Raw genomic sequence first — 14,580 nt, forward strand, 5'->3', positions numbered from 1 at the left:
GTAAATGTAAAAATTGTCCCTAGTGGGTGTAGGATAGTGTTAATGTACGGGGATCACTGGGCGGCACGGACTTGGAGGGCCGAAAAGGCCTGTTTCCGGCTGTATATATATGATATGATATGATATATTTAATGAACTCAAAAAAGTTTAGACTAGGTTACTTTAAATTAGATTAGGAAAGGTTAAACTAGGTTAGGTTAGATTAAGTTAGTTTACATTAGGTTTATATGGCAACAAATAAATAATATTCAATTTTTAAAAAGAGCTTGAATGATTGGAATATATATACACCGTAGGTATACAATTATTTATAAAACAGAAAAAATACAGTGACCACCACTGGGGGGGGGGGGGGGGGGGAGAGAGGAGAGAGGGAGAGAGAGGGGGGGGAGAGATAGTGGGGGGGAGAGAGAGAGAGAGTGGGAGGGGGAGTAGGAGGGAGAGAGAGTGGGGGGGGGGAGAGAGAGTGGGGGGGGGAGAGAGAGTGAGGGGAGAGAGTGTGTGGGGGCGAAGACTGGGGAGAGAGAGAGTGGGAGGGGGAGAGATTCGGGGTAGAGGGAGCAGCGGGTGAGAGCGGGTGAGAGCGGGAGCACGGGGAGGGGGAGGGTGAAGGTGTCAGAGGGTCCGGTGAAGGGGGGAGTGGAGGTGGGGGGAAAAGGTGGGGAGAGGAGGGCGGGAGTGGGGGGAAAGGGGGGAGGGGAGTAGGGCGGGAAAGGGGGGGAAAGGGGGAGTAGGAGGGAGTCGGGAGTGGGGGTAGAGGGAGGGGGGTTGGAGTGGGGGGAAGGGTAGTGGGGGTAGTGAGGAGGGTAGTGAGGAGGGTAGTGGGGGGTGAGGGGACATGGACTGTTGTGATTTGCTGTTGAAGACCACTGGAGCAAGTATGTCTTCAATGAATTTAGGTATGTGCAGTTTTAAATGAAACTCTTTCTTCATAACTTAGCCATACATTTTGTGTAAGGAAAAAGCAAAATAGAGAAAACAAAACAAAACATTTTTTTCTTTGTGTTGTGAAAAGTATTTCTGTTCAATAACCTTTCTATAAATAGCAGAATATACTCATGATAGGCCTGACATTGTACATGTAGTCCAAGAACTACAGATTGTTGGAAATAATAGTCGTTTTTCACACATGAATGTATCGCAATGCGCATTTGGCGTGCATACTTTTTTTTACTGGAAAGTTGCATTACGCGCCATATTATGAATTTTGATGTAAAATTCTGAATTTTGGACATCAAAATTCTGAATTTTGGACATCAAAATTCTGAATTTTGGACATCAAAATTCTGAATTTGTAAAATCAAATGTTGGGAGGTCTGAAGGAGGCAAAATGCCTGTGTTTAATAGAAACATAAAGGGTAAAGTACAAAAGGAATAATACTAGCTTGGGCAATACATACAACATAACTTTGGCTTATATTCATAACTTAGATATTATTTTTGCAAAGCATACTAGGTCCATTAGATGTCAAATCTTATTTCAGAACATGGAGTTCAAGCAAAGAAAACCAATTTTGCTATTTTTATGCAAAGCCTGCGTGACTCTATTTTCATTTTTGATTTGACATTTATTTAATTGAAAGTGGATGAAATGAATTCATGTAGAAATAAATAGCAATTAAAAGAAGACGAGTGCATAATTTTAGAAATGAACAGCAGGTCTATGTGCATCCAGAAATAGGCAAGGAATGCTCTGAATATAAAGTAATAACACAACTTGAGAGCTGCCTGCATTTTGCAGTCAATGGTGAAACAGTGGCATTTAGCCACTTGCATCAAGGACAGCTGCCCACTAACATTGAGCGGTGTTGTATCCTCTTCAGGATCAGTTGCTGTAATTTTCCAGTTTCATGAGTTTATTTGCATTCAGAAGCTGTGATGTCGTCAAGCTGTTCAACATGCCAAAACGGAAAAAAGGGTGAAATAGATTTTTTTTTCTGATATCTTAAATGTTTGCACAGGATTTTATTTAAAAAGTTAGAATTTGCATATATGGTTGAAATAGGAACTCGAATACAAACTTACAACATTTTTGAAATATTGATATTTGGGAATTACAATTAGTTTGTTGGGGCCAGAAAGTTTGTTAAGAGGTAATTGTGATTTAATGCACAATTTTAAACAAAGCTTAGCCTTCATACACTGAATTACTACAATTTCAATATTTCACAGCAAATAGTGCGTGTTCTTGAATCATCAACTCAACTGACTTCCTTGATGGCAATAGAAAAAAGATGTAAAGCAGTACACTGTTAGAGGAGGTCTGAGATGCAGGGTTTTCTTGTATCAAACTGAACATTGATAAGGTCATAAGTGATAGGAGCCAAATTAGGCCATTCGGCCCATCAAGTCCACTCCGCCATTCAATCATGGCTGATCTATTTCTCCTTCCTAACCCTATTCTCTACTCCCCATAACCCCTGATACCCGTACTAATGAATCTATCTATCTCTGCCTTAAAAATATCAATTAACATAGCCTCCAGAGCCTGCTACGCAAAGAATTCCACAGATTCACCACCCTCTACTAAATAAATTCCTCTTCATCTCCTTCCTAAAGGAACGTCCTTTAATTTTGAGGCAATGACCTCTAGTCCTAGACTCTCCCACTAGCGGAAACATCCTCTCCACATCCACTCTATCCAAGCCTTTCACTATTCAATACATTTCAATGAAGTCCCCCCTCATTCTTCAAAACCAAAGCAAGTGTAGGCCCAGTGCTGTCAAATGCTCATCCTATGTTAACCCACTCATTCCCTGGGTATTTCTTGTAAACCTCCTCTGGACCCTCTCCAGAACCAGCACACCCTTCCTCAGATATGGTGCCCAAAATTGCTCACAATATTCCAAATGCGGCCTGTTCGGCACCTTCATAGAGCCCCAGCATTACATCCCTGTTTTTGTATCCTAGCCCTCTTGAAATAAAAGTTAGCATTGCGTTTGCTTTCTTTACTACCGATTCGACTCGCAGATGAACTTTTTGGGAATCCTGCACCAGCACTCCCAAATCTCTTTGCACTTCCGATCTCTGGATTCTCTACCCATTTAGAAAATAGTCTACGCCTTTATTCGTACTACCAAAATGCATGACTCCACATTTTGAAATACTATATTCCATCTGCCACTTCTCTGTTAGGAGGGAGAGATAGATCAGCCATGATTGAATGGCGGAGTAGTCTTGATGGGCCGAATGACCTAATTCTACTACTATCACTTATGATCATGATCATAGGGGCCTAGATTTGACCCATTTCTGATTTCATGTTGTACATAAAGCAGGTATCAATTCTCCAAATGGAAACTTTTCTGCTATATGTTTCCTACATTCAATATTTTAAATTCATCATTATTTACCTTTTCTATCTCTTTTCTTATCCACTCTGGGGCAGTCTCTAAATTCACATGCCAAATTGTACAGTTGATTTGCCCAGCATTCTAAAATAAAGAAAAATTAAATCTGTTAAAAAATAAAGGCCATTTAATTTACTTCACCGTAAAGAAGGCAAGAAACCTACGGCAAACAGAAGTTAGAAGCTATGATACATTCAGTCTATCATCTCGTTGAGAGGATTGTAACTGAAGATTTCTCTTCTAATTCTCTCCATCTTTGGTTCTGAAGACTAAAATGGGAGTTGTAAGTTAAAATATGAAGAAAAAGAGAGGAACTTTCCTTAATGGTGAACGGAGTAAATTGGCGGATGAAAGAAAAGAGATGAAATTAGAAACTGTTGCAGAGTAGAAACAGATAGAAGTGCTGGCGTTGCCCAAGCAGGAGAGGAGAATCGGATGCTCAGGGGCTCAGCAAGCCCATTTCAGAAATAACCAAAGAACCATAGAAACACAACAACATGGGAGGTTTCTGTTTGGTCCATCGTATCCATGTCTGTTGAAAAAGAGCTCACCAGCCTAATCCCACCTTCAAGCAATAGAATGGAGATACAAGATGCTGCAGATGTTAGAATCGGTCCATAGACCATCAGGTCATTAATCTTCAAGTACGTATCCTAATACTGCTTAATTGTGATGAAGACATTTCCTTTACCCTCTTTCAGACAGTGAGGATCAGAGTCCTCTAGGTTACCGTATTACCCCTTAGTAGATCTCTAATCCCCCTACTAATTATTTTAGCTATGGCTGCTGTTTTATCTCAGTTATGTCTCCTCTTCGTTTTCAAGCTCCTCCATTAAAATATGAATCAATATTATAAAAAGCAAGACGTGACTGCTTGTAAACCCATTCTTGATAGAGTTCCACTCATGAAAATATTGGTGAATTATTACCCTCTAATTTTTGCCATTGTGCCAATTCTTGGATCAAACTTGTCATTCTTGCATGGCCCATTTACGATTTTGAACTACCTCCCATGCAGGTCCTTGCCAAAACCCCTGATAAAAATAAGGTGGGCTACCTCAAATATATTATTCTCAGCAACCTTCCTTATTGATTCCTCAAACAATTTAATCAGTCAGGATATAACAAATTCATGTTGATTATCCTGGATCAATCTGTGCCTTTCTAAACAAAGATTTATTTTGTACGTTAAGCAGTGTAGATAATTTGTTCACCACAGTGGTTAAGATCACTGGATTGTAAGCTGAATAGACTGAAATTACTTGGATTATCTCAGCCTCTTCTTTTTGAATAATGGCATAATATTAAGATGTGTAATGTAAAATATTACACCTCGGTTCCATGGATGTGGTATGTGTTGAAGAGAAAATTGAAATGTACTTGAGAGTAAAATAGTGTCATGTATTTATTTCAAAGAGTTTAACATTAATAGAGTAACTTATGCTCACGCAAACAGCGCTGATTGGATGGGAAGCTTTCGATTACTGTGCCTTGCAGGTACCATTTGCAATTCTGGGTCCTTGGCAAAGTCCCTTTCTGAGTCTCCCCAAAGAAATATATATATATATTTATTTATTTTTCTCTCTCTCTCTCTCTCTCTCCCTCTCTCCCTCTCTCCCCCTCATCCGAGAGGTCCTCGGCTCTTCATATTCCCCACTTCTATGTGCACATCAGCAGATGAAGCAAGATCTGTAGATGTTTGTTTAGTCTATTCAATGTTCTGCACCCAATTATACCCAGCCATATCTTGTTCACCACACTCTAAATCAATGTCGTCGCATGGTAGTCCAAGGAATCATTAGTCAACCCTTTGCTTATAACATCCTCCAGCATGACAACAGGATTGAAAAGTTGTAGTCAAGTCTCATGTTTTGCACTTCTGTTATTTTTAAACAATCTGGGATACATTTTATCTAGACTTGGTGATTTGTTCATTTTCAAAAAATAACAAACCCTTTTATACTTCCTCGTTTACCTTGCTTGTCTTACCTAATATTTTACATAGATTCCTCAGCAACATCCCTCTTTTTCTGTGACAAAGGCACAAAAAGTTAATTTGGAAGATTACCCATATCGTCCACCTCCATCTCTTTAGGTGGAATCCCTATTAAGGCCACTCATTCCTTAGTTATCCCCTTGTTGTTTGGCTATTCTTTAATCTACTGCCCGTATATTTTCATGTAGTTTCATTCCTACAGTTTTAAAATATTTTTCCAGATTTCCTGGTAAAAAAAAGACTCTTAACGTCCTGCACATACTTTCCCATTTGATCTTATCTTACTTTGTATGTACTTTGGCATCCAGGCAGCTCTTGAATTGTCCTCTTAAATGTCTCCTATTACTTCAAGAATAATTTGCCTTTAAGTGTTTGTTCCAAGTCCACTTTTGTTAAAGCAATTCTCATCTGCATAAAATTGGCCTTGCTCCAATTTAAAACCACCTCTCCTATCCCATCATTGTTTTCTTAAATAACTATGCTAAATCTAATTTAATTATAATTTCTAAAACAAAAATTGCTTCCCCACTAATAATCCTTCCATCCACACAGCTTCATACAAAATGGGAGCAAGCGAAGGGCAAGTGGCCCTTTAAGCCTTCAACTGTATTCAACAAGATCAAGGCTGTTATCTCACCTCATCTTCATTTACTTTATCTATCTGGATATATTTTTGATTCCTGTAGCATTCAAACTTCTACTAATTTTAGTTTTGAATGAAATGAACAGCTGAACATTCACAGCAAAATCAAGTAAAATCCCAAAGCTGAATTTCTCAAGATATATGTATTGCCAGCTTATGATACGTGGCATTTGTGTTACTAAAGATGAATTGTACCTGTGTTTTGGATGGCTCTATCCCTTGTGAAAGGGACAAACTACCAGCATCCAAGACCAATCGTCGACATTTCCAGCATCGTAGAATGCCTTCCATTTATGAATTCTAAGCAGATCATCATATGCCTGGGAGATAATAATGAGCATGAAATAATTACAAATAACAGTCATTAGAAATAATTAAAAGGTAAAGCTTAAATTGGACATTCTGCAGATATGAGAAATCAAAGTTGCATTAAACCAAATCATAACACTAATTTTGGTGACAACATACAAATTTGAAATGTCTGAAAATTTATTTTTTATCATGTCGTTAGAATTTATGTTCACAATACCAATACAATCAGCTAAAAATTGCAAATGACAACTTAGTAAACTTGTAACTAATATCTTGCAGAAAATTTATAATTAACAATGAAACTAACCATTCATGAAGCATCTGCGATATTTAAGAGATTTGCTCCTGTTAAAATTTTCCTTATTCATTAAATATTATTGTAGTCAAAAACCAGCAGGGAGGCAATTAGTTAAAGTAATTCAATTTTTAAAAAAAAGTAACGTCAAGAATAAGCTCTGGTAGAATCAATCTTGAAACTTTGTCACAAATATGGAACATCTGAAACTCAGATACACCCCACAGGCTTTGCTATAACACTTCAACACACACCCAACACATCGTAGATTTCAGAACTTTATTCACAATATTTATCTGTTCATGAAAATAACAATTTTCATTCATGAATACATCTTTATTATGAATTAATATTTGAATTAAGAACGTGCACGTAGGTGTTCAGTTGCAGTACTTTTTCATTCCTAATAACAGCGTTAGAGTTATTTAGAGATAGTGGAAAGGCATTGGAATGTCAGGAGGTTAATTGTTACCACAGGATACTCCTTCTCCAATCTGTTCTTGTAGCACAATATTTATGTGGCTGGTCCATTTGAGTTCCTCATCAATAGTGTGCCCAGAATGGTGTTGGCGAGAGAGCCTTAGTGATGGTAGTGTTGAATATCAAGGATATGTGGTTAACATTTTTGTTGCTGTAAATGATTATATGGTCATTGATTGGAAATTTCCCTTGAGTACCATCAATTTTTGATTTTATCAGGAATCCTGTTGCCTCAATGATCAAACAGGAGTACTATCTTTTACGTCACTGCTAGGGTTCAGCTGTTTAGTTCAAGTTTATATCAGAGCTTGATAATCTCAGTGGCTAAGTGATACTCATTAGCAATTCTGTGCCTGAATACTCTGTGCATTCACCCTATCTATTCTCCTCATGATTTTGTACACCTCTATAAGACATTCCCTGAGCCTCCTACGCTCCAAGGAATAAAGTCTTAGTCTGCCCAATCTCTCTACAGCTCAGCCCCTCAAGTCCTGGCAATCCCTGCCGGTCCAATCCCTCGGAATCCTCTGCAGTAACTTGCCTACCACAGATGTTAGGACCACTGGTCTGTAGTTCCCAGGCTTCTCCTTGCAGCCTTTCTTAAATAGAGGCACAACATTAGCCACCCTGCAGTCTTCTGACACTTCACCCGTGCCTAATGACGAAAAGCCCACATCAGGAGTAATGAATAAAGTATACTAAATTGGAAAGTACAAGTAAATCACTGGCTTTACCTGACATTTTCATTTGGGGATTCGGATGGTGAGAAGCAAGAAGGTAAAATTGCAGGTGTTGCATTTCCTGTCATTGCATTGGAAATTATCAGAAGTCGTCGACAGTTTGGTGTTGTTCAAGGAACAGTCCTTTCTAAAGCTGGAAGCTGAAGGGAAGGAAAGATATGTTAGGTGGAGGCATCATTGGAAGTATTAGAGGTGGCAAAATTCTACGTTTAATTGCACATATACAATAGAAAGATGTTTTCATCTGATGTCCATATAAATAGCAGCAAGCTTTGTTTTTTTTCATAATTAGGACTAATCTCCTGTTACCTAGAGTCAGCACTCTGGTCTGGATCCACAGAGTCTATTTTACAAAATCAAAAACCTCCTGGTTGGCAGGACTTCCACTATCACAATGTTGTCACTCTAAAAAGTCTCTTAAAACCTGGACTGCTGGCCATGGTCACAATGAATGGCGGTGCTGGCTCGAAGGGCCAAATGGCCTCCTCCTGCACCTATTTTCTATGTTCTATGTTCTATGTTCAAAGTCCTAACCTCCAGCTTTACCAACTCAAAACTACAACATAGAGTACGGAAACAGATCTTCCATCCCAACTCATCCAGGCCGACTAAGTGCCCCATCTAAGCTAGTCCCATTAGCACGTTTCTCTCTAAACCTATCCTATCCATGTACTGTTGAAACGTCTGTTAAATGTTGTATCTGCCTCAACTACTTCCTCTGGCATCTCGTTCTATATACCCACTACTCTCTGTGTGAAAAAGCTGAACAGGTAAATGTTGCCTCCCAATAAATCTTCCCCTCTCATCTTAAATCACTTCCCTTCTGGATCTTTGGTAGACTGTAGATGGGTCTCGACCCAAAATGTCATCCATTCCTTCTCTCCAGCGATGGGCTGCCTGTTCCGCTGAGTTACTCCAGCATTTTGTGTCTACCTTTGAATTAAATCAGCATCTGCAGTTCTTTCCTACCCTCTAGATCTTTATTCTCCTATCCTAGGAAAACTACTTTTTTGCCTTCACCCTTTCTATTTTCCTTATGGTTTTCCTGCCTTCTCCCCATAACCTCTGACACCCATACGAATCAAGAATCAATCTATCTCTGCCTTACAAATATCCACTGACTTGGCCTCCACAGCCTTCTGTGGCAAAAAATTCTACAGAATCACCACTCTGACTAAAGAAATTTCTCCTCATCTCCTTCCTAAAAGAATGTCCTTTAATTCTGATGCTATAACCTCTAGTCCTAGACTCTCCCACTAGTGGAAACATCCTCTCCACATTGACTCTATCCAAGCGTTTCACTATTCTGTACGTTTCAATGAGATCCCCCCCCTCATTCTTTGAAACTCCAGTGTGTACCTGCCCAGTACATCCTCATTCCTAGGATCATTCTTGTAAACCTCCTTTTGACCCTCTCCAGAGCCAGCACATCCTTCCTCAGATATGGTGCCCAAAATTGCTCACAATATTCCAAATGAGGCCTTATAAAGCCTCAACATTACATCCCTGTTTTTGGGAAAATGAGCCCTCTTGAAATAAATGAGTTTGCTTTCTTTACTACCGATTTGACTTGCAGATTAAGTTTTTGGGAATCCTGCACCAGCACTCCCAAGTCCCTTTGCACCTCCGATTTCTGGATTCTCGCCCCATTTAGAAAATAGTCAACACTTTTATTCCTACCGCCTAAATGCATGACTCCACACTTTGTTACACTATATTAAATCTGCCCACTCTCCCAACCTGTCCAAGTCCTTCTGCAGAGTCCCTTTTTTCTCTATATCACCTGCCCCTCCACCTATTTTCGGATCATCCGCAAACTTGACCACAAAGCCTTCAATCCCCTCGTCCAAATCATTAACATACAATGTGAAGAGTAGCGGCCCCGGCACCGACTCCTGCGGAACTCCGCTAGTCACTGGCAGCCAAACAGAAAAAGCTCCCTTCATTGCCACTCTTCTGCCATCCAGCCAACCGACTATCAATGCTAGTATCTGCCCCTCACGACATTCACAAATATCCTGAAATTATTGCCAGTTTTGGAGTCGAATCACAATGGACACCGATTGTCAATAGAACCGGAAACATTTGGCCAATAATTATTTCTGTTATAGCTACCCAGAAAATTGAACATATACAACGAGTAGGGGAAAAAAGCATTGGGGTGAGTGACCAATTAATCAGTTTTGGTTGCGTTAGTTGATGTTACTAGAGCACTATTAAAATTTCCTCGGCAAATGAAGAAAATATTAATAGATCTTTTGTGTCCACGTGACTAGACAATTAGGATATTATTGGAAGCAATCCTGTTCATTAATGAAAAGACAGCCAAGATTGTGTGGGTGTGTGGCATATCGATTCAGGCTGCAGTTTCTTATTGTTTAAAAATTATATAGAATACATAAGATTTAGCAGGCATCATTCCTTTATAACATTTTTAGCAATAGAGAAAGTTGCATTTAATTATACATGTTTAAATCAGGCCTTTCTTCAGAAGTTGTTGCATTTCTTGTGAATCATTATTCATTATTTTTTTATTCTCAGATGAACCTGTAAGAAAGGTGTTGCTGTTATAAACATGTGGCATATTTTACAAAAGGAAAGGCAGACTCTAAATTGGGCTTGGCAGCATTTCCCACTCACTACTCTTTTTTTTTCCAAGTTTCACAAACAGAAGGCCTCTTGTCTCGTATCACCAATAACTCGTCAATGTGTGTTCTCACACATTTTTATTTAAGTTAGCACAGGCAGCCTTGGAAACTTAAAATAAGAGTCTGCATAAGATACTGTTGGCTGCCTTCTTTGCAAGGGAATGGCAGAACCGTGCACACTAGTTAATTGCAGCACTCTTTTTCCAGCAATGAAATATTGGACGAATACCATCTGGCAGGCATATTCATTATCACTAATAGTTAGTTCATTATCTGAGGCTTAGATAAGAATAATAAAGGGGGAAACATTTTTTAACAGTATTTTGTGTTGTAATTATTTTTTAGATTGTTAATCATTTTTGATAATTTATACATTACTTATATCACTTAAAGTTTTGAATGTTTCTAAATATTTAAACAATCTAATGGTGTTTAATTAAAAGACCTTGAGGTGTGGCCTCTTGGGAAGTCAAACCAGGGCAGGGCCTTCACAATGGGATCTGGGGAATGTTGTAGAGTGTATGGATCAACGAGCACATACATAATCCCCTGAAAGTGGAGTCCCAGGTAGATGGAGTGGTGAAGAGAGCTCTTGGCATGTTGACTTTCATCTGATAGGGAATTATGTATACAGGTTGGGATGTTATGTTATAGTTGCACAAGACGTCCTGGGTTATCTCTGGTTTGCTTCCAGTACCTTGTGCTAGTGAGGATAGGAACAGAGAGATAGGGGAACTGAATGTGTGGCTGAGGAGTTGGTGCAGGGGGCAGGGATTTAGTTTTCTCGACCATTGCGATCTCTTCTGGGCCGGGGGTGACCTGTACAAAAGGGACGAGTTGCACCTTAACTGGAGGGAGACCAACAATCTGGCAGGCAGGTTTGCTAGCCCTAGGGTTCTGAAAGAGTTGGCTTTAGAGATTGTGGAGGCATTGACAGTGCTATTTCAAGGATCACTAGAGACAGGAGAGGTCCCAGATGATTGGAAAATTGTCAATATTACCTCGCTGCACAAGAAGGGAGCAAAGCAGAATAGTGGGACCTATAGTCCGTCCGGTTAGTCTGACTTGGTGGTTGGTAAGATTTTAGAGTCCATTATAAAGGATGAGGTTACGGAGTATTTAGAAGTTCTCGATAAAATAGGCCAAAGTCAGCATGGCTTTGTGATGGGGAGGTCCTGCTTGACAAATTTGCCAGAATTCTTTGACAAAGTAAATAGCAGGGCAGACAAAGGAGAGACATAGGTGTTGTTTACTTAGATTTTCAGAAAGCCTTTGGTAAGGTGCCACATGTGAGGCTGCTAAGGAAGATGAGAGCCCGTGGTATAAAAAAGCAGATACTAGCCTGGATAGTAGGTTGGCTGGATGGCAGAAGACAAAGAGTGGCAATAAAGGGGGCTTTTTCTGTTTGGCTGCCAGTGACTAACGGAGTTCCGCAGGAGTCGGTGCCGGGGCCGCTACTCTTCACATTGTATGTTAATGATTTGGACGAGGGGATTGAACGCTTTGTGATCAAGTTAGCGGATGATACGAAAATAGGTGGAAGGGCAGGTGATGCAGAGAAAACAGGGACTCTGCAGAAGGATGTGGACAGGTTGGGAGAGTGGGCAGATTTAATATAGTGTAGCAAAGTGTGGAGTCATGCATTTAGGTAGTAGGAATAAAGGTGTTGACTATTTTCTAAATGGGGCGAGAATCCAGAAATCGGAGGTACAAAGGGTGTGCTGGTCCAGGATTCCCAAAAAGTTAATCTGCAAATCAAATCGGGAGTAAAGAAAGCAAACTCAATGCTAGCATTTATTTCAAGAGGGTTTATTTTTCCAAAAAGAGGGATGTAATGTTGAGGCTTTAGGAGGCCTCATTTGGAATATTCTGAGCAATTTTGGGCACCATATCTGAGGAAGGATGTGCTGGCTCTGGAGAGGATCAAGAGGAGGTTTACAAGAATGATCCTAGGAATGAGGATGTACTGGGCATGTACACGCTGGAGTTTCGAAGAATGAGGGGGGGATCTCATTGAAACATACATAATAGTGAAAGGCTTGGATAGAGTGGATGTGGAGAGGATGTTTCCACTAGTGGGAGAGTCTGGGACTAGAGGTTATAGCCTCAGAATTAAAGGATATTCTTTTAGGAAGGAGATGAGGAGAAATTTGTTTAGTTAGAGAGTGGTGATTCTGTGGAATTTTTTGCCACAGAAAGCTGTGGAGGCCAAGTCAGTGGATATTTTTAAGGCAGAGATAGATTGATTCTTGATTCGTACGGGTGTCAGAGGTTATGGGGAGAAGGCAGGAAAATGGGGTTAGGAGATAGAGATAGATCAGCCATGATTGAATGGCAGAGTAGACTTGATGGGCCAAATGGCCTAATTCTGCTCCTATCCCATATGACGTCAGTGAGGCCGCACTTGGAGTATTGTGTTACCCTGCTGTTGGAAGATGCCATTAAACAGGAAAGAGTGCAGAGAAGATTTACGAGAATTTTGCCAGAATTTGAAGGCCTGAGCTATAGTGAGAGATTGGACAGGCTAAGACTTTATTCTTTGGAGTGCAGGACGCTGAAGGATGAACATGTAGAAGTTTATAAAACCATAAGGAAAATAGATAGGGTGAATGCAAAAAATGTATTTTTCCTCGATAGGAGAATAAAGATCTAGAGGGGTACAAAAGAACTGCAGATGCTGGTTTAAATCAAAGGTAGACACAAAATGCTGGAGTAACAGGCAGCATCGCTGGAGAGAAGGAATGGGTGACATTTTGGGCCGAGACCCTTCTTCAGTCTACCAAAGATCCAGAGGGCACAGATTTAAGATGAGAGGGGAAGATTTATTGGGAGGCAACATTTACCTGTTCAGCTTTTTCACACAGAGAGTAGTGGGTATATAGAACGAGATGCCAGAGGAAGTAGTTGAGGCAGATACAACATTTAACAGACTTTTAAACAGTACATGGATAGGATAGGTTTAGAGAGAAACGTGCAAATGGGACTAGCTTAGATGGGGTATCTTAGTCAGGCCTGGATGAGTTGGCATGGAAGATCTGTTTCCGTACTCTATGTTGTAGTTTTGAGTTGGTAAAGCTAGAGGTTAGGACTTTGCCAGCAGTCCAGGTTTTAAGAGACTTTTTAGGGTGACAACTCCATTGTGATAGTGGAAGTCCTGCCAACGTGTAGATAATGCCATTGAATTCCAGGAGGTTTTTGATTTTGTAAAATAGACTGTGGACCCAGACCAGAGTGCTGACTCTAGGTAAAAGGAGATTAGTCCTAATTATGAAAACAATCAAAGCTTGCTGTTATTTATATGGACATCAGATGAAAACATCTTTCTATTGTATATGTGCAATTAAACGTAGAATTTTGCCACCTCTAATACTTCCAATGATGCCTCCACCTAACATATCTTTCCTTCCCTTCAGCTTCCAGCTTTAGAAAGGACTGTTCCTTGAACAACACCAAACTGTCGACGACTTCTGATAATTTCCAATGCAATGACAGGAAATGCAACACCTGCAATTTTACCTTCTTGCTTCTCACCATCCAAATCCCCAAATGAAAATGTCAGGTAAAGCCAGTGATTTACTTGTACTTTCCAATTTAGTATACTTTATTTGTTACTCCTGATGTGGTCTTTTCGTCATTAGGCACGGGTGAAGTGCCAGAAGACTGAAGGGTGGCTAATGTTGTGCCTCTATTTAAGAAAGGCTGCAAGGAGAAGCCTGGGAACTAGACCAGTGGTCCTAACATCTGTGGTAGGCAAGTTACTGCAGAGGATTCCGAGGGATTAGATATACATGCATTTGGACAGGCAGGGACTGACCCGAAACGTCACCCATTCCTTCTCTCCAAGATGCTTCCTGACCTGCTGAGTTACTCCAGCATTTTGTGATACCTTCGATTTGTACCAGCATCTCCAGTTATTTTCCTACATAACCATTACACCTCTGTACTCCAAGTGTAGGAAGGAACTGCAGATGCTGGTTTACACTGAGGATAGAAACAAAGGGCTGGAGTAACTCGGCGGGACCGGCAGTGTCTCTGGGGAGAAGGAACGGGTGACATTTAGTGTCGAGACCCGACTCGGGTCGTGTCTGAAGAAGGGTCTTGACCCGAAACCTCACC

At 40.3% G+C, this 14,580-nt stretch overlaps 1 protein-coding gene across 5 annotated transcripts in view; it reads left to right on the plus strand.

The window, feature by feature from the left end:
* Window positions 1–14,580, plus strand: part of rnf180a (ring finger protein 180a) — a 113,940-nt gene that overhangs the window by 19,444 nt on the left and 79,916 nt on the right. For 4 of the 5 annotated variants that reach the window (XM_078397394.1, XM_078397431.1, XM_078397403.1 and 1 more), the window contains exon 2: window positions 13,878–14,023. The gene's annotated coding sequence lies outside the window, so the exon portion shown is untranslated. Of the gene's footprint in view, window positions 1–9,898; window positions 9,978–13,877; window positions 14,024–14,580 lie in introns of those variants that run through there. The other variant, XM_078397413.1, reaches the window with a different exon arrangement.

This window comes from Rhinoraja longicauda, chromosome 1, assembly GCF_053455715.1.
Source record: "Rhinoraja longicauda isolate Sanriku21f chromosome 1, sRhiLon1.1, whole genome shotgun sequence".
NCBI classification, from domain to species: Eukaryota; Metazoa; Chordata; class Chondrichthyes; order Rajiformes; family Arhynchobatidae; genus Rhinoraja; species Rhinoraja longicauda.